Source organism: Lemur catta, chromosome 9 (genome assembly GCF_020740605.2).
Source record: "Lemur catta isolate mLemCat1 chromosome 9, mLemCat1.pri, whole genome shotgun sequence".
NCBI classification, from domain to species: Eukaryota; Metazoa; Chordata; class Mammalia; order Primates; family Lemuridae; genus Lemur; species Lemur catta.
Genome location: NC_059136.1, coordinates 33,768,581 through 33,793,207, shown reverse-complemented (window position 1 = coordinate 33,793,207; position 24,627 = coordinate 33,768,581). Strand labels below are relative to the sequence as shown.

General features: G+C 40.6%; 1 protein-coding gene across 3 annotated transcripts in view; it reads right to left on the bottom strand.

The window, feature by feature from the left end:
- ASAP1 (ArfGAP with SH3 domain, ankyrin repeat and PH domain 1) overlaps positions 1-24,627 on the bottom strand; it is a 335,586-nt gene that overhangs the window by 240,085 nt on the left and 70,874 nt on the right. The window lies entirely within an intron of this gene.

Here is a 24,627-nt window from a genome sequence, read left to right as displayed (position 1 = left end):
AGATCATAGGAATATCAATTGATATAAAACCTATATTAACTGGCAACTGGATTGATTTCCTATACCACCAACCACTTGCCTCTGATTCTTCACTGATAATCAATGCAACATGTTGCTTTTTTAGAAATTAGTCTCCAGTGTAACAAAAATGAATACACTGCAAAGAGAATGTTATAAACTATAAATTATAGGCCAGGCATGGTGGCTCACCCCTGTAATCCCAGTACTTTGGGAGGCTGAGGCAGGAGGATCATTTGAGACCAGGAGTTTAAGACCAGTCTGGGCAACATGGTGAGACCCATATCTACCAAAAAAAAAATTAGCTGGGCATGGTGGTGAGCACCTGTAGTCCTAGCTATTTGGGAGGCTGATGCAGGAGGATACTTGAGCCCAGGAATATCCAAGTTCAAGTCTACAGTGAGTTATGATTGTACCACTGCACTCTAGCCTGGGTGACAGACCAAGACCCTATCTCTTAAAAAAAAAATTATAAATTCTGAATGCTAATTAAACATGCTAGTACTCTCCAAATAATTAAATCCTAACACACCCATAATAATTAACAAAAAAACTGTTATATAATCCTACCAGGAAATAAAAGTTGGGTGTGTACAGAGCGGGGTGAAAGTAGAGGTTTTCATCTATCCCATGAAAACTGAAGTGTTAAATATTGGCTGAACCTTATCCACAGCTTCTCAAAGAGCTTCTGTAACACACCTGTTTTCACACATTTCTTTTGGTTTTATAATAATCTTTTAACTTTCCTCTACCCTCAACTCAAAATCTCACCCATCCACCAAAACTTCTCTCTTCTAAATTAGTACAGAGTAGCCAGTGGCCAGACTTGATAACATACTCCCTTCATCCTATACTCTAATCTACATATAAAATAGTGAGACCCAGTTTCTCATGGGGATGGTCTAAAAATTCACAGCTACCATGTGTAAGGAGCATTTACTATGTATCAGTGTAGAACATAAAGTGCCCAGTGGCCATTACCTCATTTTGGCCTCACAACAATCCTTCAAATGCATGTTATGCTCACTTTACAGATGAAGAAACAGGCTCAGAGCGGGGAAATGGCTTGCCCTAGATCACACATTTAGGCAGCAGGGGATAAGATGATCTAAGAAACTCATGATGCTTCACATGCATTTGCTGACCTCACCCTCAAACCCATGCAACAGTATGGCAAAAACACTGCAGTTGATAATAAAGTGCATAATTACAGTTGATGCTGAAAGCAGGTGTCTAAAGCACAAAGAAATTAAGTAGCCTGCCCAAAATAGCACAATTAGTCAAGCGGCAGTGGTAGTTAGGTAGGCACTGAACAGTACCTACCTAAATGGTGGCTACGAGGTGAAGTGAGTGGATACAGTTAACTACCTGACATACAGCAAACACTCAGTAAAAATTAGCTGTTACAACTAAAGTATCCTGCGTACAAAAGTGTTCAACAAACAGTAGCCAGCAGCAGATGTGTGTCAGATAAATAAAGGAAGAATCCTCCTTTAAGAACTTTATCCTAACTACTCCCCAGCAGCTTTAGTGTCCAGTCACCCCAGCAAACACTCTGCAGTATCTCTAATGACTCTAGCTAATCATGCATATCTGTGTGAAATTTTTCCATTTAAGTTATTAAAATTAAATGGGTGATAGAAAATGTACACACAGGGCTAGCAGTGGCCCTGATTTCACCACCTCCTAACTATGTTACATCTCTGGGCCTGGCTTTCCTCAGCTGAATGCTGACAACAATCATGTCTTCCCTGCCATACCAGCAATTCTCCGACAGAGACAACAAAGACTCTGACTTCCAGCTGCTGCTCTGACCAACTTATTGCTCCAGTAGATCATAAACCTTCTGAGGATTGTTTCCTTGGCAATTTCCCCTAGGATAGCTGTTGCTGGGCTCTTTCTGCAGAGTGGTTGGTCCAGAATTGGGCTGCTGGGCTGACAATCAAAATCAGAAGATGAGGGCAGAATAACAAAGTGCTTGAGCACTGATGAGCACGTTATTCCCCCACCTAAGCAGTGCAGCAGTCAAGAAGACAGCACTTGAGGAGAAAGTGGAAAATGAATTCTCAGGCTCAAGGAATCCTAAAGTAAGCTTAACGAACAGTAACTCTTCAACAGAGAGACTTAAAAAGGTCTTTCTCACGGCAAAAGCCACGGACACAGAGTCACCTCACTTAGATTTAACATTTAACCACTACTCACCCACCATCTGTGAGGTTTTGAGGAAGTTGACTTCTCTTAGCTATCGTTTCTTCGTCAATACCACAAAGTAAAATAATAAACAAAAATTCCTTGTAAAAACAAGATGCTGAAAACCTTTTAAGTCGTTAAAAGCCCATGCTGTGGAAAAAATGTGGACAGATAACTTGGGGCTTTGTAGAGAGCAAGTTGTAAGAGTCAGCAAATTTACAAGTATCCGTGAATAGATGGAGGGGGCCAGGGAGGGAAACATAACAAGTAATGAGAGTCGGAAGTCAGGAAGTGGAAGGAGCCGATGCAAAGCGTGGCCATCACGAGGTTCGACATGCGGCAACTCTCTTCCACTTGAAGGCAGTGTTCTCCCTGACTGGTTTCTAAAAATTTTTCAATAGTTTCCTTCCAGACAAAATCATCTGAGGGCTCAAACAAGAAACAAAATCAATTACTTAAAACATAAAACATAATGCTGATGATCAAGAAGTGTTTAAATCAATAAAAGCACTAATTTAAAGAGATCCGTCTGGTTCTGTGCCCTGAAGGTCAGTAGGCAGTGGCTGTAAACTCAGAGCTGATTGAGAAATCTCAATGATCTGGAAAATGAGGTGGCTGACCTCTATGATCTCTAAGGCTCCTCATGGCTCTGAAACTCCAAGATTACATTATCTCCCTTGAAATCTTAGAAGTCCTGAAATTCCTCCCCCTTCCCCTCCCTGGTCAGTCCTACAGACTATACCTTTCCCAGACTCTCCTTATCCTCAATTCTACTATACACATAGCCAGGTTCACATTGCCTAAATTCTTCAAGGCTCACCACTGTGCAGGTGTGGGGGGGAGGGGCATGTGTGAGCACAAATTTGTTCATTTGAATGGGGTTCATTCTACTGGGTCCCAGGCTTTGGAGATAAATAGGTGAATAAATCAAAGTGCTGTCCTCAAAACAGTAATGCAATAGGCTTAGAACAAACATTTCAACATGAAGAAACATTTCTACATGAAGAAAAGGCTGAAAGGACTGGTGGGAGAAGGAAATGATCCCAAATAATACTGTTTCCCAACTACCCCACACAACTGTGGGAAAGAATGGTTGTCTGCAAGGCAAAAGGGAACTTCCTGAGGAATGAAAATCAACTCAGGTCTTCTCTAAGAGGCAGAAGACAGACCTAACATAGCAATTTAGCTTATAGAAGAGTCAAAGTAGGCCCTCAGGAAACAACCACTGCCACTTCAGAAATGAACACAAATTGACTTCCCCTGGGGAACAATTTATCCTGGGCGGGAAGCAAATCCCTCTGTCTCTCGCCATACTATAACCTTTCTAGGAGAAAGGGCACTAACCAGACTTTAATATCTGATTAAACCACACTTGTTTGTGGTGCTCATACTCTTCATCCAATGCATAAAATGTATATATATTTTTTAAAACTATGAATTTAAAAGTGTCCATTCCACATCTACTTTTTTTTTTTTTTTAAGGCTAAGGAAGCAGTATGAAGTCAAGGAGTCAACAAACATAGTTTGAAACTTAGTTCCATCATAATAGTTGTACAATTTGGGCATGTATTGATCTTCTCTAAGCATCTATTCTCTCCCTATAGAATGAAAACCCCTTGCAAAGCTGTTTTAAGGATTATAAATATTTACATAAAGAACTTAGCATAGTAGTAGGTTCCAAAGATGAAGCTTAATAAATTGTGGCTACTATAATGGCTCCTGAATGCTTCTTCAGACTCTTCAATCATTATAATGGATGCGGAAACATTTCCAGAGGCTTCATGGTAATAAAAAACTAGGTTTTTGTTTTTTCTTTTTTGCCGGTGAGGGGGGGAGTAGTAATGGTTTGTTTTTTGGAGGTTTTTTTGGACCAATATTTAATGTGATATAGTAATGCCATATGGCTGTGGGGTAGGGGTGCTAATAGGTCAAATTAAGTCACTAAGTCAAGTGACATGATGCATTACAGCAGGAAGTGAAATCAACATTAAACTTCCAACTGAAGAGCTCCAGAGTAAAACATACCTACCACCCACAGCATGCCTGTGTGGGTGCAGAATACCAGGAAAGCCACCCTGTTCCCCAAAACGGATGTATGGCTCAAGTGTCACAATGTCCAACTCCTGTCCATGACTCGTGGTCATTTCCAGTAAGCCCTGGTGATGCCTACAGTGTCTAAGTGCATGGGTAGAGTTGACCAAGCACCAGTTGTAGGATCTTGGGTTAAGAACTGCAAGCCAGGCCTTTAAGAACAGAGACTTGGAGACTTTGACAGTCAGACAGATCTTAGTCTAAACCTTGGTTCCTTCCCTTCAGCAGTATAACCTGGGACAGGAAACTACTTTCTGCCAGGCCTCAGGCCCTTCATCTGAAAATTCAAATATTACCTACATTACAGACTTGTTATGAGGATCAAATGATAAAATATATGTCAAGAGCTTGGAACTTCTGTGAGTCTTTGTTTCCACAATCTGGAAAACGGAGACCAGAGAATCTACCTGATGAGGCTAGTGCAGAGATTAAATAATGCAATGTCTTTAGCTTACATGCCCAGCCCAGTGAAGGACCACACACTAGGGGACCAAGGTTCAGTCACCAATGGTTTACTAATAGGCTTTAGAGAAGTCCTGCCACCAAAAAAGGAAACAGGAAAATCATTTATTTATGTAATCATTTATTAATAATAGGTAAAAGGGCAATAAGAAACCAGAGAGTCAAAGAAGGAGACTCAGGGAAATTGGCATTTTCTAAAGGTTCATTAGATTGAGATATGGGAAGACACAGCCAGCTAAACTGTAAGATGCAACAGGGATCACCATGCCCAATACCTAGAACTTCCTCCTAATTTCCTCCATACCTGAAACCTAAATCCTATTGGCTCAGGGCATAGTGCATTGCTAGAAGTACATAGAGCCCTGGGAGGGGCAAGCTGCTATAATGCCTTATCAGGCATTAATACCTTTGAGTGAATCATAAATGAGATTTCTTCCAAGAGAGTTAGCTGAAAGCAGACTTTGGAAAGGAAGGTACAGGCCCTGAGCCAGGGCATTCACAGTGAGGTGCGGAAGAGAATATCCTGGGACTCTAAGAGGAAGCAAGAAGTCTTAAGAAATGAAGGTGAATAAAGGACAAAATTCCAAGACTGACATTAATCACATAAAGGCCATGGGCCTTAATACACAAACTCCAGCTTCCACACTCATTGCACACCTTAGTCAAATCACTGCTTCTCTCTATGCTCAGTTTTCTCGTCTGTAAAATGAAGTTAATGCTGTTTACTTTCCAGATGCCCTGAGGATACCTACTAATATAAGAAAACACATGCAAAATACTCAGCATAGAGCCCAGCACACTACCAACAGAGGACCTAGACTTACAGAAGTCCATTCCAAGCTGAAATCCCATTGGGAAATATGCTCCAGAAAGTTGCTGCTTGGACCCCCTAAGGAAGAAAAGGCCCAACATACTCAGAGGCAATCTCAGACTTAAGGGGGCCTCTCTGAAACTTTGGAAACTGAGAAAACACCACCCTAAGGAAAACAACAGTAACTGTTATAAATCCAAAATGTAACAAATTCACAGGACAAAGTGATGGGGCTCCCTAGCCAAAGGACAGCTCAAAGATAAAATCTGATATATAATTTGCCTTTTTGAAAAAAAAATGATGCACCAACCCTCAGAAAATACAAGTTGAACTTGCTTTTGGCAACTCTGCTCTTCTCCTTCCCTCAAGTTGCTTGAAGGCTCTGGTGACCAACCAGGACCACCTGATTTCCAAAAGAGCCACCTCTGCCAGACACCACCCTCCCTACTTCACAGCCAAGTGTTAAGTGGGAAATAATCCAACTACCCAATTCACAACCATATGTGAATGATGTGGCAGTACTGTTGGGTCTGTAAAAGGTACCTACTAATCCAAACGAGTTTTCAGCTGGAGAAACGTCCTCCGGACTTAGTAACAGGAAGTAAAAATGTTCAGGCAGCAAGGGAGAAAGAAAGAGCTACCTGAGGCCAGGTGATATCCAGGGTAGGAGCTGAAGACTCTGGTCTTCAGCACATTTCCTATTTTCATAGTGAATGCTATTTCTTTATCTCTGAGCCCATGAAAGAGAGACCTTAACAAACTTATTTCCATGGTAAGCAGGAATTTCGGAAGAGAGGCTGTATAGGGCAGATAAATAAGTCACCACTGAGGGGGCCGAGGGCTGATAAGGCAGCATTGCCCACTTCCCCATAACACTGACATGACACTGGCTTTCAGTTCTCCACTATGCTAAGCAGACAGTTTGAAAACACCCACACTCACTGTTTTCCCCTTCACTATCCACTTGACAATAATTTATAATGCACCAACACATACACAAGGTCAACAGCACACTCAGGGTCCAATTTTTTCCTTTGGAGAAATTTTTTTTTTTTTATTTCAAGATATTATGAGGGTACAAACGTTTTGGTTACATTTTATGTCTCTGCCTCATCCAAGTGAGGTTTAGAGGCATGCCCTTCCCCTCTACAATGCTCACTGCATCCATTAGTTGTGAGTTTACCCCCCCAACCCCTAATTCCTGTAGAATATTACTACCGTGTGAGCACCATAGTGTTGATCAGTTAGTGCCAATTTGACAGCCAGTACATGTGGAGGTTACTCCTCCGATCTTGTGATACCTCACTGCAGATAATGGCCTCAAGCTCAATCCAGGAAAATATAAGAGGTGCTAGATCACTGCCGTTTCTTATAATTGAGTAATATTCCATTGTATACATATACCAAATTTTAGTAATCCACTCAAGGATTGACGGGCACTTGGGTTGTTTCCACATCCTTGCAATAGTGAATTATGCTGCCATAAACATTTGGGTGCCGATGTCTTTATTATAGAATGTCTTTTGCTCTTTTGGGCAGATGCCTAATAGTGCTGTTGCTGGATTGAACGGTATTTCTATTTTTAACTCTTTGAGGTATCTCCTTTTCCACAGAGGTTGCACCAATTTGTAGTCCCACCAGCAGTGTCAGAGTGTTCCAGTCTCTCCACATTCTCACCAGCTTTTGTTGTTTTGGGATTTTTTTGATAGAGGCCAATCTCACTGGGGTTAGGTGATACCTCATTGTGGTTTTGGTTTGCATTTCTCTAATGATTAGAGATGTTGAGCACTTTTTTATATGTTTGCTGGCCATTATTCTGTCTTCTTTTGAAAAGTTTCTGTTCATTTCCTTTGACCATTTATTGATGGGGTTGTTTGATTTTTTTCTTGATTTTTTTTAAGTTCTAGATAAATTCTTGTTATCAGCCCTTTATTGGATGTGTAGAGAGCAAATATTTTCTCCCATTCTGTAGGCTGTCTATTTGCTCTACTGATAGTTTTCTTGGCTGTGCAAAAGCTTTTTAATTTGATCAGGTCCCATTTATTTATTTTTGTTGCTGCGGTGATTGCTTTGGGGGTCTTCAAAAATTCTTTGCCTAGGCTGATGTCTGAAAGGGTCTTCCCAACATATTCTAGAATTCTTAAGGTTTCATGCCTTAGGTTTAAGTCTATTATCCATCTTGAATTGACTTTTTGTGAGAGGTGAGAGGTGGGGAACCAGTTTCAATCTTCTGCATGTAACTATCCAGTTTTCCCAGCACCATTTATTGAAAAGAGATTCTTTTCCCCAGTGTATATTTTTGTCTGCTTTGTCAAAGATTAGATTACCATATGCGGACGGTTTCATTTCCGGATTCTCAGTCCTGTTCCAAAGGTCTATGTCTCTATTTTTGTGCCAGTACCATGCTGTTTTAGTTACCATAGCCTTGTAGTACAACTTGAAGTGTGGTAGACTGATACCTCCCAGTTTGTTCTTTTTCCTTAAGATTGCTTTGGCTATACGAGGTCTTCTCTGGTCCCATACGAAGCATAGAATTATTTTTCTAGATCTGTAAAGAATGATGATGGTACTTTGATAGGAACTGCATTAATTCTGTAGATCTTTTTGGTAGTATGGACATTTTAACGATATTAATTCTACCAATCCATGACCAGGGTAGATTTTTCCATCTGTTTACATCTTCTACAATTTCTTTTCTTAGTGTCTCATAGTTCTCCCTGTATATATCTCTCACATCTTTCGTTAAACATATTCCTAGATATTTAATTTTCTTTGAGGCTATTGTAAAAGGTACTGCACTTCTGATTTGAAATTTGGCTTGACTATTATTGGCGTATATGAATGCCTCTGATTTGTGTGTATTGATTTTGTATCCTGAGACTTTACTAAATTCATTTATCAATTCTAGGAGTCCATTTGGAGAAACTTTTAAATCAAGACTTCACTCAAAGCTGTCCCTATGTAGAGAAAATTGCTTTTTTTTGTTTAACCTCAAAATACTAAGGGGCTACAAATGTTTTTGTTATATGAATACCTTGTATAATGCTGAAGTCAGGGCTTTCAGTGTGCTCATGACCAGAATAGTGTTCACTGTACCCAACAGGTAAGTGTTTATCCCTCACACCCCTCCCACCATCCTCCCTTCTTGGTTTCCAATGTCCTTTATATCTCTTTGTGCCCATGTGTACCCATTATTTAGCTCCCACTTATTAGTGAGAACATGTAGTGTTTATTTTTCTATTCCCAAGATACTTCACTTAGGATAATGGTCTCCAGTTATACACACACATACACACACACACATACCACATTTTCTTTATCCACTCGTGAACTGATGGACACTTAGGCTGATTTCGTATCTTTGCAATTGTGAATTGTTCTGTGATAAATATTCGAGTACAGGTGTCTTTTTGATAAAACGACTTCTTTTCCTTTGGATAGATACACAGTAGTGGGATTGCTGGATTGAACTGTAAGTCTATTTTATTTCTTTGAGGAATCTCCATACTGTTTTCCATAGAGGTTATACTAATTTGCAGTCCCACCAACAGTGTGTAAGTGTTCCCTTTTCATCGCATCCACACCAGCATCTATTGTTTTTTGACTTTTTAATAATGGCCATTCTGATTGGGACAAGATGGTATTTCATTGTGGTTTTAATTTGCATTTCCCTAATGATTAGGGATATTGAGCATTTTTTTCATGTTTGTCGGCCATTTGTCTATCTTCTTTTGAAACACTTCTGTTCATGTCTTTTGCACACTTTTTAATGGGGTTGTCTTTTTCTTGCTGATTTGCTCGAGTTCTTTGTGTCCTTCTGGGTATTAGCCCTTTGTTGGATGTATAGTTCGCAAATATTTTCTCCCAGTCCGCAGGTTGTCTATTTATTGTTGATTACTTCCTTCGCTGTGCAGAAGCTTTTTAATTAAGTCCAATTTATTTTTGTTGTTGCTGTATTTGCCTTTAGCATTTCAGTGACAAATTCTTTGCCTAGGCCAATGTCTAGAGTTTTTTGTACATTTTCTTCTGGAATTCTTAAGGTTCATGCTTTACATTTAAGTCTTTTATCCATCTTGAATTAATTTTTGTATATGGTAAGAGATAGGGGTCCTGTTTCATTCTTCTGCATGTGGCTATCCAGTTTTCCCAGCACCGTTTATTGAACAGGGCTTCCTTTCTCCAGCATATGTTATTGTCTGCTTTGTTGAAGATCAATTGATCATAGATATATGGTTTTATTTCTGGGTTCTCTATTGTGTTCCATTGGTCTATGTTTCTACTTTTATACCAGTATGATGCTGTTTTTCTTACTATAGCCTTGCAGTATCATTTGAAGTCAGGTAATGTGATGCCTCCAAATTTGTTCTTTTTGCTTAAGATTGCTTTGGCTATTCAGACTCTTTTTCAGTTCTAAATGAAGCTCAGAATTATTTTTTCTGTATCTGTGAAATATGACATTGATATTTTGATGGGGATTGTGAATGTGTAAATCACTGTGGGCAGTATGGACATTTTAACAATGTTGACTCTACCAATCCATGAGCATGGAATGTTTTTCCGTTTGTGTCATCTATGATTTTTTTCATCAGTATTTTGTAGTTCTCCTTGTAGAGATCTTTCACCTCCTTGGTTAAATATATTTCTAGGTATTTTATTTTCTTTGTAGTTACTGTAAATGGTATTGAGTTTTTGATGTGACTCTCAGCTTGACTATTATTAGTATATAGAAATACTACTGATTTGTGTACATTGATTTTATAATCTGAGACTTTGCTGAATTCATTTATCAATTCAAAGAGTCTTGGTGGAGTCTCTAGGGTTTTCTAGATGCAAAATCGTATCATCAGGAAACAAAGATAATTTGACCTTCTTTTTCCCAAGTTGGATACCCTTTATCTCTTTCACTTACCTGATTGCTCTGGTAGGACTTCTAGTACTATGTTGAACAGAAGTGGTGACAGGGGGCACCCTTGTCTTGTCCCAGTTTTTAGGGGGAATGCTTTCAACTTTTCCCCTTTCAGTCTGATGCTGGCTGTGGGTTTGCCATACATGGCTTTTATAATTTTGAGATATACTCCTTCTATGCCTAGTCTGTTGAGGGTTTTTGTCATGAAAGGGTGTTGCACTTTATCGAATGTCTTTTCTGCATCTATTGGATGAACAGATGGTCTTTGTTTTTGCTTCTGTTTATGTGGTGAATCACAGTTATCAATTTGCATCTCCAGGATGAAATCCACTTGATTAGGGCAAATTATCTTTTTGATTTGCTGTTGAATTCAGTTTGCTAGTATTTTGTTGAGGACTTTTGCATCTCTGTTCATAAGGGATATTGGTCTGTCGTTTTCTTTTGAAAAGTGCTTTCATAGTCTGCCCAGAGCTAGGGGTATAGCAAGGCACAGACAACCTTTCTGGTGGAAAAAGCTGGCAATATGACAACTATGCAAGAAATTTATGACTATACCTGGTCTTCGACCCAATAATTCTACTTGTAGGAATCTGTCAATACTAGTGCAGAAAATGACAGATCTGTACAAATATTCATTGTTTTTATGTGAACAACAGGTCCTCCCTTTGGGGCAACTGTTAAGCTCCAAATTGTTTAAAACACACAAACTCCTCAGTTGGGAGTAACTTAAGGAAAGGAGAGGAATGTTACTAATATAACAACATGCCTCTTTTTAAGTATTATTGAAGACTTTTTAATGAAATGGAAATGTTTATGATGTACTAAATGAAAAACAGGACAGAGAGAGATCTGGGAGAAATACTTGAAATGATAGTAGTGGCTACCTCTGGTTAGTGGGATTATGGATGACTTTTAAATTTTCTTTTTTATGCTTTTCCTCATTTTCTACAAAGAGAATACATTCTTCTTATTCTTTAATGAGAAAAAATTATTAGCAACAAAAGTATATTAAGAGTAGATTGCAGCACATGTTAAATGACAGCACAGAGATGAAATCAACATTATCTATACTATGGGAAACTGCGAGAAAAACCACCAGTTGCCTCGACAAATAAATTGCAAGAAAAAAGAGGGGAGAACCCATAGATTAAAAGAAAATATATGTCTATCAATTTCAACATATGGATCTCATTTGGATCTTGATTTGAACAAACCATTTTAAAAAAGAAAACTAAGGATATTTGAACAGTTACTGAATATTTAATGATATTGAGGAAGTGCTTTTTCAGATGTGATAATGGTATTATGGTTCGGTTTTTTTCCCAAGTCCTTATCTTTTAGAGATATATACTGAAATATTTATAAATGAAATAAAATATCTGGGATTGCTTCAAAAAATCAGGAGGGAGAGGAAGTATAACTGAAAAGATTGTCCAACAGCAGATAACTGTTGAAGCTGGGTGATAGTTACAGGGAGATTCATATTAGTCTGCTTTTGTATATGTAGAAAAATTTAAGTTAAAAATAAACTATAAAAAAAAACGCACAAAGTAAAAATCCACTTGGAAGACTCAGTTACTAATGAGAAAAGGACTACCAAATGATAGGGGGTGGAGAGAAAGGGGGATCTAATAATGCAAAGTATCACAAAATTATCCAATAATGAAAACACATTTTTTATTTTATTTTATTTTTTTTTTTTGAGACAGAGTCTCGCTTTGTTGCCCGGGCTATAGTGAGTGCCATGGCATCAGCCTAGCTCACAGCAACCTCAGACTCCTGGGCTTAAACGAGCCTACTGCCTCAGCCTCCCGAGTAGCTGGGACTACAGGCATGCGCCACCATGCCCGGCTAATTTTTTCTATATATATATTTTAGTTGGCCATATAATTTTCTTTCTATTTTTAGTAGAGACGGGGTCTCGCTCTTGCTCAGGCTGGTCTCAAACTCCTGACCTCGAGCGATCCACCCGCCTCGGCCTTCCAGAGTGCTAGGATTACAGGCGTGAGCCACTGCGCCCGGCCACATTTTTTAATTTTAAAGATATTATGGGCCAGGCGCGGTGGATCACACCTGTAATCCTAGCACTCTGGGAGGCGGAAGCGGGTGGATCGCTCGAGGTCAGGAGTTCGAGACCAGCCTGAGCGAGACCCCGTCTCTACTAAAAAATAGAAAAAAATTATATGGCCAACTAAAAATCTATATAGAAAAAATTAGCCGGGCATGGTGGCGCATGCCTGTAGTCCCAGCTACTCGGGAGGCTGAGGCAGTAGGATCGCTTAAGCAGAGGAGTCTGAGGTTGCTGTGAGCTAGGCTGATGCCACGGCACTCATTCTAGCCTGGGCAACAAAGCGAGACTCTGTCTCAAAAAAAAAAAAAAAAGATATTATGTTACAAATTTCTTGACAAAACATCTCCCACTGCATAGGACTGTCTCTTTCAGATGGTGAACTATTGAGGGATTGGGGATGAGACTGGTAGGTAGGCAGAACTACCCTCCTCATGCCTCATCATGCTTTTTCAGTCCAGTGACCTTTGACAAATAATTTTAACTTCTTGAGCCTCAGTTTCCTCATCTGTCAAATGAGAAAATGGTGGTTTTGTTGCCTAACAAAACGCTGTGTGGAAGAAATGAGAATATATTATAACAGAGTGCAAAATGTTGGGAGAGCAAACTCAGGGCACAACTGCTCATAAAATCATATGAGTCACCTTTTACCATCCATAAAGAAAAATCAGAGAGGTCAAGGTCAGCTCTTTTGAAAAGACCAGTTCTCTCATTAAATCCTCTCATGCCACATCATGAACTGGCTGCCCCAGATGAATGATGAAAATCATATAGATTTAAATGTCTCCCCCTCAACTTGAAACAAATCGGGAGGGAAAAATGTTTTTCCTTTTTCCACTGGCAGATGGGTGTCTTGTTTACATGTGTATACATGTGTTTGTTTCCACTAAGAAAGTAAATGCTAATCAGACTTTTCTATTTAGTTGCATTTTGCAGCTAAATCACTAACAACTAAGCAAGGCAAGGAAGCAGAGGAGAAGAGGGTATAGGTTATGGAGCCAAGCAAACTTAGGTTTGATTCCTGGCTCCACCAGGTAGTAGCTGAATGATGAGAAGGTTAGAAATAACCTATGTAAAGTACTCAATACAGAGCTAATACTCAAAAAGTGAGAGCTATTTCTGTTACTGGTATTATTAACCAATAGAAGACTGCAGGTTGCACACACCAAAAGGACAGACCAAGAATTTGGCTCGGCACTCAGGAAATTTAGTAATTGTGGGTTTTTCCAACTGCTCTATGCAGTCAGTAGGCATATAGCTGAAGTCCAGAAAAGCAGACTTACCAGCATTTGTAAAACCTTTATATGTCTTTAAGAATTATAAATCAAATGCAATTTCACTATAATCTTCATAATTTTAGTCAAATATCTGAGTGCCAACTAGGTTAAAATAAAAAAGAAAGAGGGTGTCCCTGAGGCACTTACCATCTACTAAAAGTGAAGACATGTACGAACATGAATAAGAAATACAACTTAGTTTATTAGCCTATCACTGACAAAATTGTCCTAAAATCAGAAGAAAAAAATCCTACTTCCATGGCCATCCAGTTGGTATTTAATACCCCATCAGGAAGTTATTTTACAAGTCTAGCCTAAATATCTGTTCCAGCAGAAGCCTATTTCCTGTTCATTCTATTTTGTTAGCATTTCATTTGTACATACTTGTATAGCATTTTTTTCTTGAGGATGAGTCTGAGGTAGAAAGAGCACAAATTGGGTTGAATCCTTCCCTAAGCCTAGTTCATCATCTGTAAAATGGAGAAACAGCACCCACCCCACAGAGCAGTTGGGAGGATTAAATTCAGTGAGATGATGTGGGTAGAGTACCCAGCACAGTGCCCAGCATACAGCAGGTTCTTAATCGTAGTGTTCACAGATTCTGAATTTGTTCAAACTCTTATACACAAAATGCCGAAGCCCTGGGATGGTGACAGCATTATTTGACTTGGCACCATTTTATTTACTGGGAAGCAGTGCATTCACTTGCACTGCTATGAAAAATATTACTATTATTAAAGCAGCAGCAGCTGCTGGGCTAGCAGTGAGTGCTTATTTTGATTTGCACTTTGTGGAAATAAGGAGTATCTAATTTTATGTAAACGCTATTAATGTGAATAAACATTACAAGGAAAAGGGCTTCATAAAAAATGATTAATGAAACATAAAGTAAGACTCCCCACATTTCAAAATAACGAAGACACTGAAATTTTATTTTGTGTGTAACTGGGCAGCGAAGAAGCTACTCAATGGAAGAAAAGCTGTTAGCCCTCAGAAGACTTTTAAGCAGTCTCTGTTATTTAACACTGAAGGAAATTTTCCCAAAGAAAGCCTAGTTGCCTTGCCTAGTCTTCCATCCATCCCGGGCATCTATGGAAAGATTATTCAAAGAGCACCATGTCATCACTTTGGATTTAATAGCACTGGGATGTTTCTTCTCTGTCCACAACCTGGGTGGAATGTTGGTCTTTCTTGACCACATCAGCAAAGCTAAAACTAGGCAGCACAGTGCCCTGACCACAGTCCTTCCAAGTATCCCAAATGAATACAGAGCAGAAGAGATCAAGGGGAGGTGAGACTTACAGAGGGAAAAGGCAGGGAAACTAACATCCTCCAAGTGCTGCTGGGTGCAGATATTTACCTGCCTTATTTTAACCTACTGGTTCTCCCAACAACCCTGTGAGGCACTGTCATTTCTATTTAACTTTCACTGCAATGGAACATGAAGGTGAGGCAGAAGACCTGGATCCTAGTACCAGCTGTGCTGTGTGATCTGGGTATATAGAGAGTGTGCTTCCCTATTCCTCCTACCCTTCTCTGAGGACCCCTCCCCCAACTCTGAAGGGGAGGATTTAGCTCTATCCATCACGTAATCCCACTGTCCTGGGCAAAGCTGATTTGACCAGAGGTGGTCTCCTGATCTATGCTCAGCCAATCCAATTCTCCCTCCCAGATATTACTGTCTCCAGAATCAGGCAGAGACACCAATCAGGCATAACACACTGGAGCTGGGGGTAATGTAGGGTCAAGGCTGCCATTATCTGCCATTTGCCCATGAGAGAATATTCTCATTTCCTACCATTCTTGCCCCTCATGTTCCCTATGAGTCCTTCCAATAAACCCCCATTTTGCTTGAACTAGTTGTATTTTGTTTTGTTGGAAGAAGGAGGAGGAATCTGTTACAACAAGAGAGCCTACACACTTGGGTTTTTGGGCCTAGACTTCCATATCCATAAAAGGAGGAATTGGACTAGATGGTCTCTAAGGCCTTTTCCAGCTCTGTACAGTTTATGTCATAATAATACAGTTATCATCATACTTATTATAGCCCACTGTGTGCCAGGTGCTATACTAGTCACTGGGGACATAGCCATCCTGGCCCTAGCTTCTGGGTACAATGCTACAGAAATACAAAGTATCCAGGCTGTCTTATTAATAGAGAGAGCTGGGAAGAGCTTATACTTTCCTCTACCCAAAGTGCATCTGGCAGGAAAGGCATGGCCTAGATTGACTTAGCCAACTCTTTGCTTTCTATAATAGTTGGTAACAAAATGCAATAATCTTTTGGGCTTTACCTCCTTGGCCGATGAGGTTCTGATTTTTATTTTCCTAACTGCTGAGTGGCTAAACTGGGTGCTCTCTTGTCAAAGGGACACATATTCCAGTTCTCTGGGGAAAATTATATTAATACCATAGCCTCAGTATTAAAATTCAGTTCTTACATAACTGACCACAAACATCACCATGACACAGGGCTGCTCTGAGCCAGAAAGAGCCCACTGTGAACTCCCAGATTCTGTTAAGACCAAGTAGAGTCAAGTGCCTCCTAATGTGACTTAGCCCCTTACCCACAAATAATTAAAACTCATTTTACTGACACTGAAAAGCTGTGAGGCACATAGAAATGCAAATTCAAGGACATCAATTTCACTTTAAGGCTCCTGCCTCCAAACCAAAATAGAATTCCTTGTGGTCTCAGTGCTTCAAGCTGTAATCAGTAAAGCACACAATCTAGCTGCCATGCTCTGTTCCATTCAGGGCAAAGGCATAAATGCTTCACCTCCCCACAAATGACCAAAATCAAATACCTGTATTTATTATGTAACAAAGAAAACAGCTTATTAGCCAAAAGTCCCAGCAAAAATCAAAAGGGGCAGCTTTGATGTACCAATGGAGGGGACTCTGCAGAGGGGGTATAGAAGCAAACTGAGTCTGAGCACAGTGGCTCATGCCCGTAGTCCCAGCTACTCAGGAGGCCCGGGTGCGAGGATCACCTGAGGCCAGGAGTTTGAGGGTGCATGAGCTATGATGATGCCACTGTACTCTAGCCCAGGCAATGGAGTGAGACACTGTCTCGAAAAACAAAACAAACAAATAAACAAAAAAAGCAGCAGCAAATAGAAATTAGCAGTGACACAAGAGGGCACAGGCAGTGAGGCTGCATCAGTAGAGCCCATCAGGCTGGCCTGGATGAGAGTGGGCAGCACTGGTCACTGGTTCTCTTCTTTCAGCGAGCAGCACCCACTAAGGGCTGAGTATACAGTTATACTGAGTTGACAACCTATTTCAGATCAAATTGGCTGTGACCATGACCCACAATGGTCAGTGTTTAGTGTTGCCCTAGTCCTCCTCTTAGTCCCATCTCTGCCTCTCCATCTAGACCCTTTAAGTACACTCATCTGACCTCATCTCTGTCATCTGACCTCATCACCCACCTTCCAAAATGAGTCTACCAAGTCCCATCTCCTCAGTTACACATTTACTGGTTTAATGCAATAATAATAAAGGGCAACAGTAATGAGGATAATAAGAGCAATCATTCATAGAGGACTTACTATGCCAGGCACTGTTGTAAGCACTTTAAATATATTGATTGGCTAAGAGGTAAGTACTATCCCCATGAGGGAACCAAAACACAGTAAGGTTCAGTAACTTGTCCGATGCGCACTAGAAATAATATGGCTGCAATTAACCTAGGCAACTTCACCCTCCTCAACCCAAATGCCACCACTGGTCCACAGCAGAGAACTCCTACCCATCTTATCCACATGAAGGAATGTTCTGGCCTCTCACTCACCTCCTTCCTCCTTGCCCCACAGGAGAGCTGACTAATCTGACTGGTCAGACCCTGACATGCACAGGGCCACGTTTTACCAGCACATGAAGTCACCTGAGTGCATCACATGCATTATCTCCTTTAATACTAAAAATAATGCCATTTATTTATCAAAGGAAGAAACGGAGGCTTACACATAAAGTGATCTCTGGCCCCATCACTTACTCATGTTTAAATAATACATGTGGGAATGGATGAGGCCAAGATCTGGCTTTAGTCTCCAAATTACTAGGTTACATAAATGGAAACCATCTCTCTGAGGCTCCCTGGACCCACAGAAAATGAAGGCAAACGTCTGGGTAGTGTTTGAACATACAATACCACAAATGGCTTCTGATGAAAAGCCCTTAGCCTGACATCAGGGAGGACTACTACAGCCTCACAAAGCATGTCCTGTGAGACCAAGACTTACACCAGCAGACTGGGCTAGCAATATCAGGTTCCCAACTTCAGGTGTCCTCTCTGCTCTTGCTGTCTAGAAGCAAGTTCCAGGGAGTGGTACTGGAGAAGACTCCCCCACCATGTACCACCAACCCCCACAGCCCTGCTGGAGAGCAGAGTACAAAGAGCTAGGGTTGGGAGTCAGGAGCCCTGAATTCAAATTCCTGCACGCCTTCCTTCCCGTCTTTGGGCCTCAGTCTCCACATCTGAAAGCAAAAGGACTAAAATAGATCTGTGTGGGTCCCTGTCACTCATGAGCTTTCTTCCACGGAGCTACAAAGCTTGAAGGCTCTTCTAGTAAAACAATCACAGGAATGAGATAGCACTTTGCTTCCCCACTTTATAACTGCCAATCCAAGCATCAGATCAGCAGAAGTAATCAGTGCTATACCACTGAGCTGATGTATTTCAGCCAAAACCAAACATATTTGCAATAAGAGTTATGCCAAACCACATTATTAGAGGTATCTATTAATTTTTCTGCAATACTGCAAGCAACTATTAGGCCCCCAACACAGCTTTCACGGGCCTTTCAGAGATCAGGCTCCCAGATTGGCACACCCCAGACTACATATCCTCCAACGTCCCTCAACACAGATTTAGCAATTCCCTGAGTAACTAGCACCCAGCAAAAAGGCAGGGCTGTGTATGGCCAGGAGGCTGGAAAGCAGACAGCCAGCAAGCCCTGTAATAACTCCGACTGAGAGTAGTGGTTCTTCAGCCATGGCTGTGGGCAGCTCACAGGCAAAGACAGGTTGGTTAACAATCCCAGACTAAGTATGCCAGGGTGGAGCTGCAAGCGACAGAGCCATTTTCACATCTGCCCAGTCCAGAGAGGACTGCTGGCAGCACTATCTTTGACCACAAAAGGCAGAGATGTAAAGAAAAGTCCAACAAGAGGTCTCAGAACAGAGAAAAGCAATTGCCTTTTCATTTTTCTTCCCTCCTCTATCTGGCACTAAAAATCAAGTAGAGATAAGAAAAATAATTAATAGACATCTTTTTCATGGACCCTGCAAGACAAAAAAATTGGTAGACGGGAAGCATAAAAGAGTGAAATGCAAAAGAAATAGAAAGGGCTTTCAATTCAGAGATTCTGCAGTTAGAGCCCAAGTCTACTGTTTACTACCATGCAACCTCGGACAAGTCATTTAACCTCCCTGAGCCTTGATTTATTCACATGTGAAAGAACAATGATAAGAATGCTTTCAGAATGGGCATTTAGATGATAGATGTAAAAAACGTTAACCCCAAAAATATATATATATCAAAAGCAAAAAGCACTAGCATGGACTATCTGGCTAATGGGTTTGTGCCTTGTTTTAGAAAGAGCATGAGTTCTAGCACATAAAGAAAGTTTCCTTCTCCCTTGATTCTGCAGGCAAATTTATTCACTCAATGACCTTTGCTGGTTTCATCCAGAGAAAATTCATCCTAAGTATCCACAGACTGGGTCAAAGGTATAGGCCACAGAGCCTTAAATTCTGTGTGGGATAGGTACCCCAGACAGATTTGTTTGCCTTTTTGTTGTATTATCTTCAAGAGTTCAGGGACAGACCCAAACACATTTTTTTACCTTAAACAAAAGGATCAACCTTGATTTTATCTAAACCCCTCCTGAGAATGTTTTTTTTTTTTTCTTTAAGACTGTAACTTCCTTAGAGTAATTAATGGGCTCCGTAGGTTTACCATCTGCTATATAAAGTAGCACTTCCTATTAAGTTTACTAGCTTCCAAAATTTAAAAGACGTAATGCACTTGCATTCTAGAACACTGGGAGAAGATAAACAAGATCAGACATCAAGCCCTGGCCACAGAATTCCCATGTCTATGATTCTGCAGAACACTTGAGGACCTAACAGCACTTACCAAAGGCTGATGATCTCTAGTTATTAGCATGGAGGAAAGCACCCGAAAGCACATGGATAAAAGTTAAAACTTACATGGAGATTGAAAGAACACATACAGATGAACCGACTGGCATGCAAGAGCACTCTACAGAAGTGGGATTAATCCCAAACCCACTTTACTGGTTCTACGACCCTAACCAAAATACTTAACTGCTGCAATCCTCAATTTCTTCACTTATAAAATCAGGCCAATGACAATAGAAGGGTGAAGATAGGCATTAAATAATAGTATGCACTTGATCTTAGCCAAAGGCCCAGAAGCAATTAAATAATAGTAGGTATAAGCCTTGCACATAGTAGGAACACTAATAACTGATGCCTTTTGTTACTGTTACAAACTGTTACTGCTACATTCCATATCTTCATTCATTTCTTCATGCAGTTAAATGTTTCTATCCCTTCAGAAAGGACCGAAGACACCATCTGATTATGTTAAGACAATCCTCTAATACCTGACCCACACTTGATTGCCAGTTCCCTTAAGAAAAACTTTAGATTGTACTTCTTGGGGGCAGAGTTTTTTCTTTCTTTCTTTTTTTTTTAACATTTTATTTATTTTTTTAATTTCAGAATATTACAGGGGTACAAACATTTTGGTTACATAATTTGCTTTTGTACAGGAGGCAGAGTTTTTCATCTTTGTATCCCTGGGCCTAGCACACTACTGGGCACATACAAGGCACTTAACAATCTGTATACTGACTGCATGGTAATTTGAGTGATTTAGCTCATATTCTTGGGATGAATGTTCTATACTATTTCCCCCACCTATGAACGGCCCCTTTCTACCTTGTTAAGAGTAAATAGCCTTCTTTCTTTCTCAAAGACCATTAGTTTCTCCATATTACAATCCAGATGATAACCCCAATACTTCAGCAGGGATTGGCAGAATGACTTGTACATAGCAGATGCTCCCCCAAAATGTGACTGAATGCTGTTTACAGATTACACTCAAAGAAGTTCCTACATTTAAATCTGAAAACCTATATCCAAATCTTTGAAAGCATAAGAGGAAAAAATAGTAGTATATTTAAGTATCACTATTAAGATCTACCCAAAATGTGTGCATTAAGAAACACCTCTAAGGAACTTAGGCACCTGATTCGTGAGACCAAAACGATATGGCACAACAAAATCGCAGCCTCCTATGTTCTCTACAAAGCCCCTGAAATATATCTTTGCAGACCCTCAGAACATCTATCTTACGTCTTAACTGTTTAAAGGATTTCCAAACCCCATTTTATTTACTAGCCACTTGATCTTAAGAGACAAATCATTTCACTTCTCAGGGCCTCAATTTTCTTCTCTGTAAAATGGAGATAACGACTATCCCTCCTTCACAGAATTCATATGAGAGTTACATGTAATAATGCATGCCATTTGCCCACAACAGGCCTGGTACAGAGCAGGCTCAATACACGGGCAGAACATGCCTCCTCTACTGTCACCAAAATACAGAGCTGGCCCGACATAAAATAACCAAGCAGACCTTCATTTATCATGCTGGACTCTCCCTCTTTCAAAAGGCATTAAGTATTAACTGCTCTAAGCCTTTTAGTGGAGATTCACTCCTACTGTCTCCCACACAGGTCCTCAAATGCCTCCCTGCTCCCTTCTCAGGAAAACCCTGACTTCTCCCACTTACTTACTCATAACTTCCAAATGGTCACAAGTAAAATGGCACACATCAGTGTGCTCTGGTTGCTGAATAAGCAAAACACTGGCTTTTTGCTTGGAAAACACACATCAAGATGAAACCTTGGCAGAATACCAATTGATCCATTCCTGCCTCCTCAAGGCAGCCACTCATTGTGTGCCAGCCAAACCATGACTCCCACAGCCACATGAAACCGTTTACTCTCAAAGGTGAAGCCCAGAAGTAAACTCTTTGCCTCTTCTTAACATATATTTTTAATCCATTTCTTAAAGTACTCATCACAGAGAGATTTAAATAAAAGCATCAACATCTGGACAACACAGCACACTCTTCTTCAAGGACACATAGCAAAAGGGAGAGTATGGGTTCATTTGGGGCTCTGAGCTTGGAGATCTCACACAGTTTTTTTAGTTAAGCTCTATGTATGTTAATTAGTAATCCAAAGGGCAAAAAAGGGCATAAATAAACAGGATGCTACTTAATTACCAGAACTAGGAAAATATTTTTTTAAAAAAGAAGAATTCCAAGTTATCCAAAGTAATTCCTGTTCTGGAATTTCCACATCACCAAAAAAGTACCCAAAAGTTCTCTTCCTAAGAATAACCACAAAATAACACAAGCCACATTCTTAAAGTTTCCAAATATCTCACTTGTAAAGCATACGCCAACAAGATTTTGTGGTATGTCCCCAAATTTTTCCTTACATTTGGGGGAGGAAGGAGGTTAACCATAAGCTCCATATTTTTAAAGAAATGAATTGTGATCCACCTTAAGATATTTATAATCATGTACCACTTCCATATATGTAAACTTAAGGGGAAAAATAAAAATTCAATTGTGGTGGTTATTCATCAGTAAAAAACTGAAGCACACATTTCACAGTCACACAAAAGGTAACCACTCAAGGAGTCCAACTTCATGAAATATGATTCAAGAATTAAAAGATACAGGCTGGAGACAATGATTTCTTGACCAATACTATACTCAAGTTCAGAAAAAGAATTACAAAATTACTGTGCCATCCTGAATCAAATATTTACTGTTACATTTTTTAGAAGATGAGTATTATCAATGTACTCTAACATGACACTTTTAAACTTCCAGGCTGGTTCCAATTCCTTCCCAAGTTCATAGGTGACCATATTTGCACTATGGTTGAATCTATTTTTCTACCTAACCTTGCAAAACAGTATTCTTCACCAAAAAAAAAAAAACAAAACTCTATCTGCTGCATTTGCTGTTAAATTTAGTTATCCTGAACCAAGATCAATAGCAGCTTCATGAATAACTGAACACTAACCCTATCCTATGGGTTACTGCAAAATATGTACACATACCCCTACAAACAGCATCACCAAATACTTACCCTTATCACATCCTGCAAACAGAATACAGTAACACTATCTGAATGTGCAGAAAGAGAACTAACAGCTCTATTAGCAGGGACTGAAGAACTTATCTAGAAGGAAAATAACCAGTCTAAGCAATGTCAGATCCTTTAGAAGTATATACAATTAGTACAGAAAAAGGATGCAAAATGCTCCTGTATCAGGCTATTCCAATATATTACAATTAATTAATGGCCAGACTCATCATGGGGTTGAATGCCTGGCAACTCCTAACGGTAAGGCTACTGCAACAGACTGACAGTTCACAAAGGCTTCCCGCCCCCCCCCCCCCCCAAACCATTTATCTCTAGCTTTCAAACAAACCTAGTTAGGTGCTATTTCTCCACTCACTTCAAAATTCACTTCAATCACCCAATACTAACTCCAGAGAGAACTCTAAGACCATCCCCAACTGAAATGAAACATTCAGGCTAATTTAAAGCACCTGGCAGACAAGCAAGATGGGACTCAGTGCTAACAGAATTCTCCCCTCTTCTAAGATTTAGGACCCCTGAACTTCTGAATACCAGTTCTACATGTATCAAAACATAAGTGTCAAATCCCATTTCAAGAACAGTCTGCCCACAGAAACCCAATCTTCCCAATATTACAGAAGACTGGTCTTGGTGTGTTTAAATCAGAATGAGTTCCTCAAACCTCAAATAGACCAACCACATGATAATCCACCCAGGGAAAATCATCTCCCATCCTAACTTCCAACCTGTTTCTCAGGTGAAATAGCTTTGGCTTGTTTGGAATGATGCTTTATGACACTTACAGATGGTGCTGAGTTCCTAGGCAAACATCTCATTTTTATTGAGGCTCCAGAGGCTTCTGCAGCTCCTGGGCTTTCGGTTTCCTCCTTACTCATCTCACTCTATCAATACACTTAAAATTTTAAAAAGAAATAGCTTTGCCCTTGGCCACGTCCCCGACACCCCCCAGGACACCCTCCAACGCTTTCCTGGAGTGTCCAGATAAGAGGAGCTGTTTCACTGCAGCCTCAGGCCTCCCTTCTCCCTCTCTGGTCGGCTCAGGCAGGATGCACCGACCTCAGAGCTTCCTTCACAGTCTATGAGTGCCCTGCGGGCAGGTCCTGCTGGCGCAGCAGCCTGAGCCCTAATAAATCCCCTGGGCGAGGGGAGCCGGCGGGACCTATCTGCACAGATCTCTTTCCACCTGGGTTTTAAGCACCGGGGAGGAGTCCCAGGGTGGAGACAGTCCCAGCTTGAGATCTCTGATGTTCCTTTGGGATTTTTCCACCGGCCCTTGCCTCCGCAGGTAAGCCTGCGTGGCCCAGCCAGGCCGTGCAGAGGTGCCTTCACTGCCCATCTCCCAGTCCCTTGCTGGTGACCTTGGCCACGCTGCTTTGCCTCTGTGCCCTCAGTGGCCTGACGCCACCTACTTCACGGGTTAAGAAAGGGTCACAATGATATGGAAGCGCTGAGCGGTGCAACACAGGGAGAAGACTTCCCTCTTCTGCCTTCCTCGGAGTGTCCTGAGCTCGCCCAGTCTTCTCCCCGACCTTTAAACCCGCAGGACCCCGGGAACGGAGGGCAAATGAGAAAGGGGA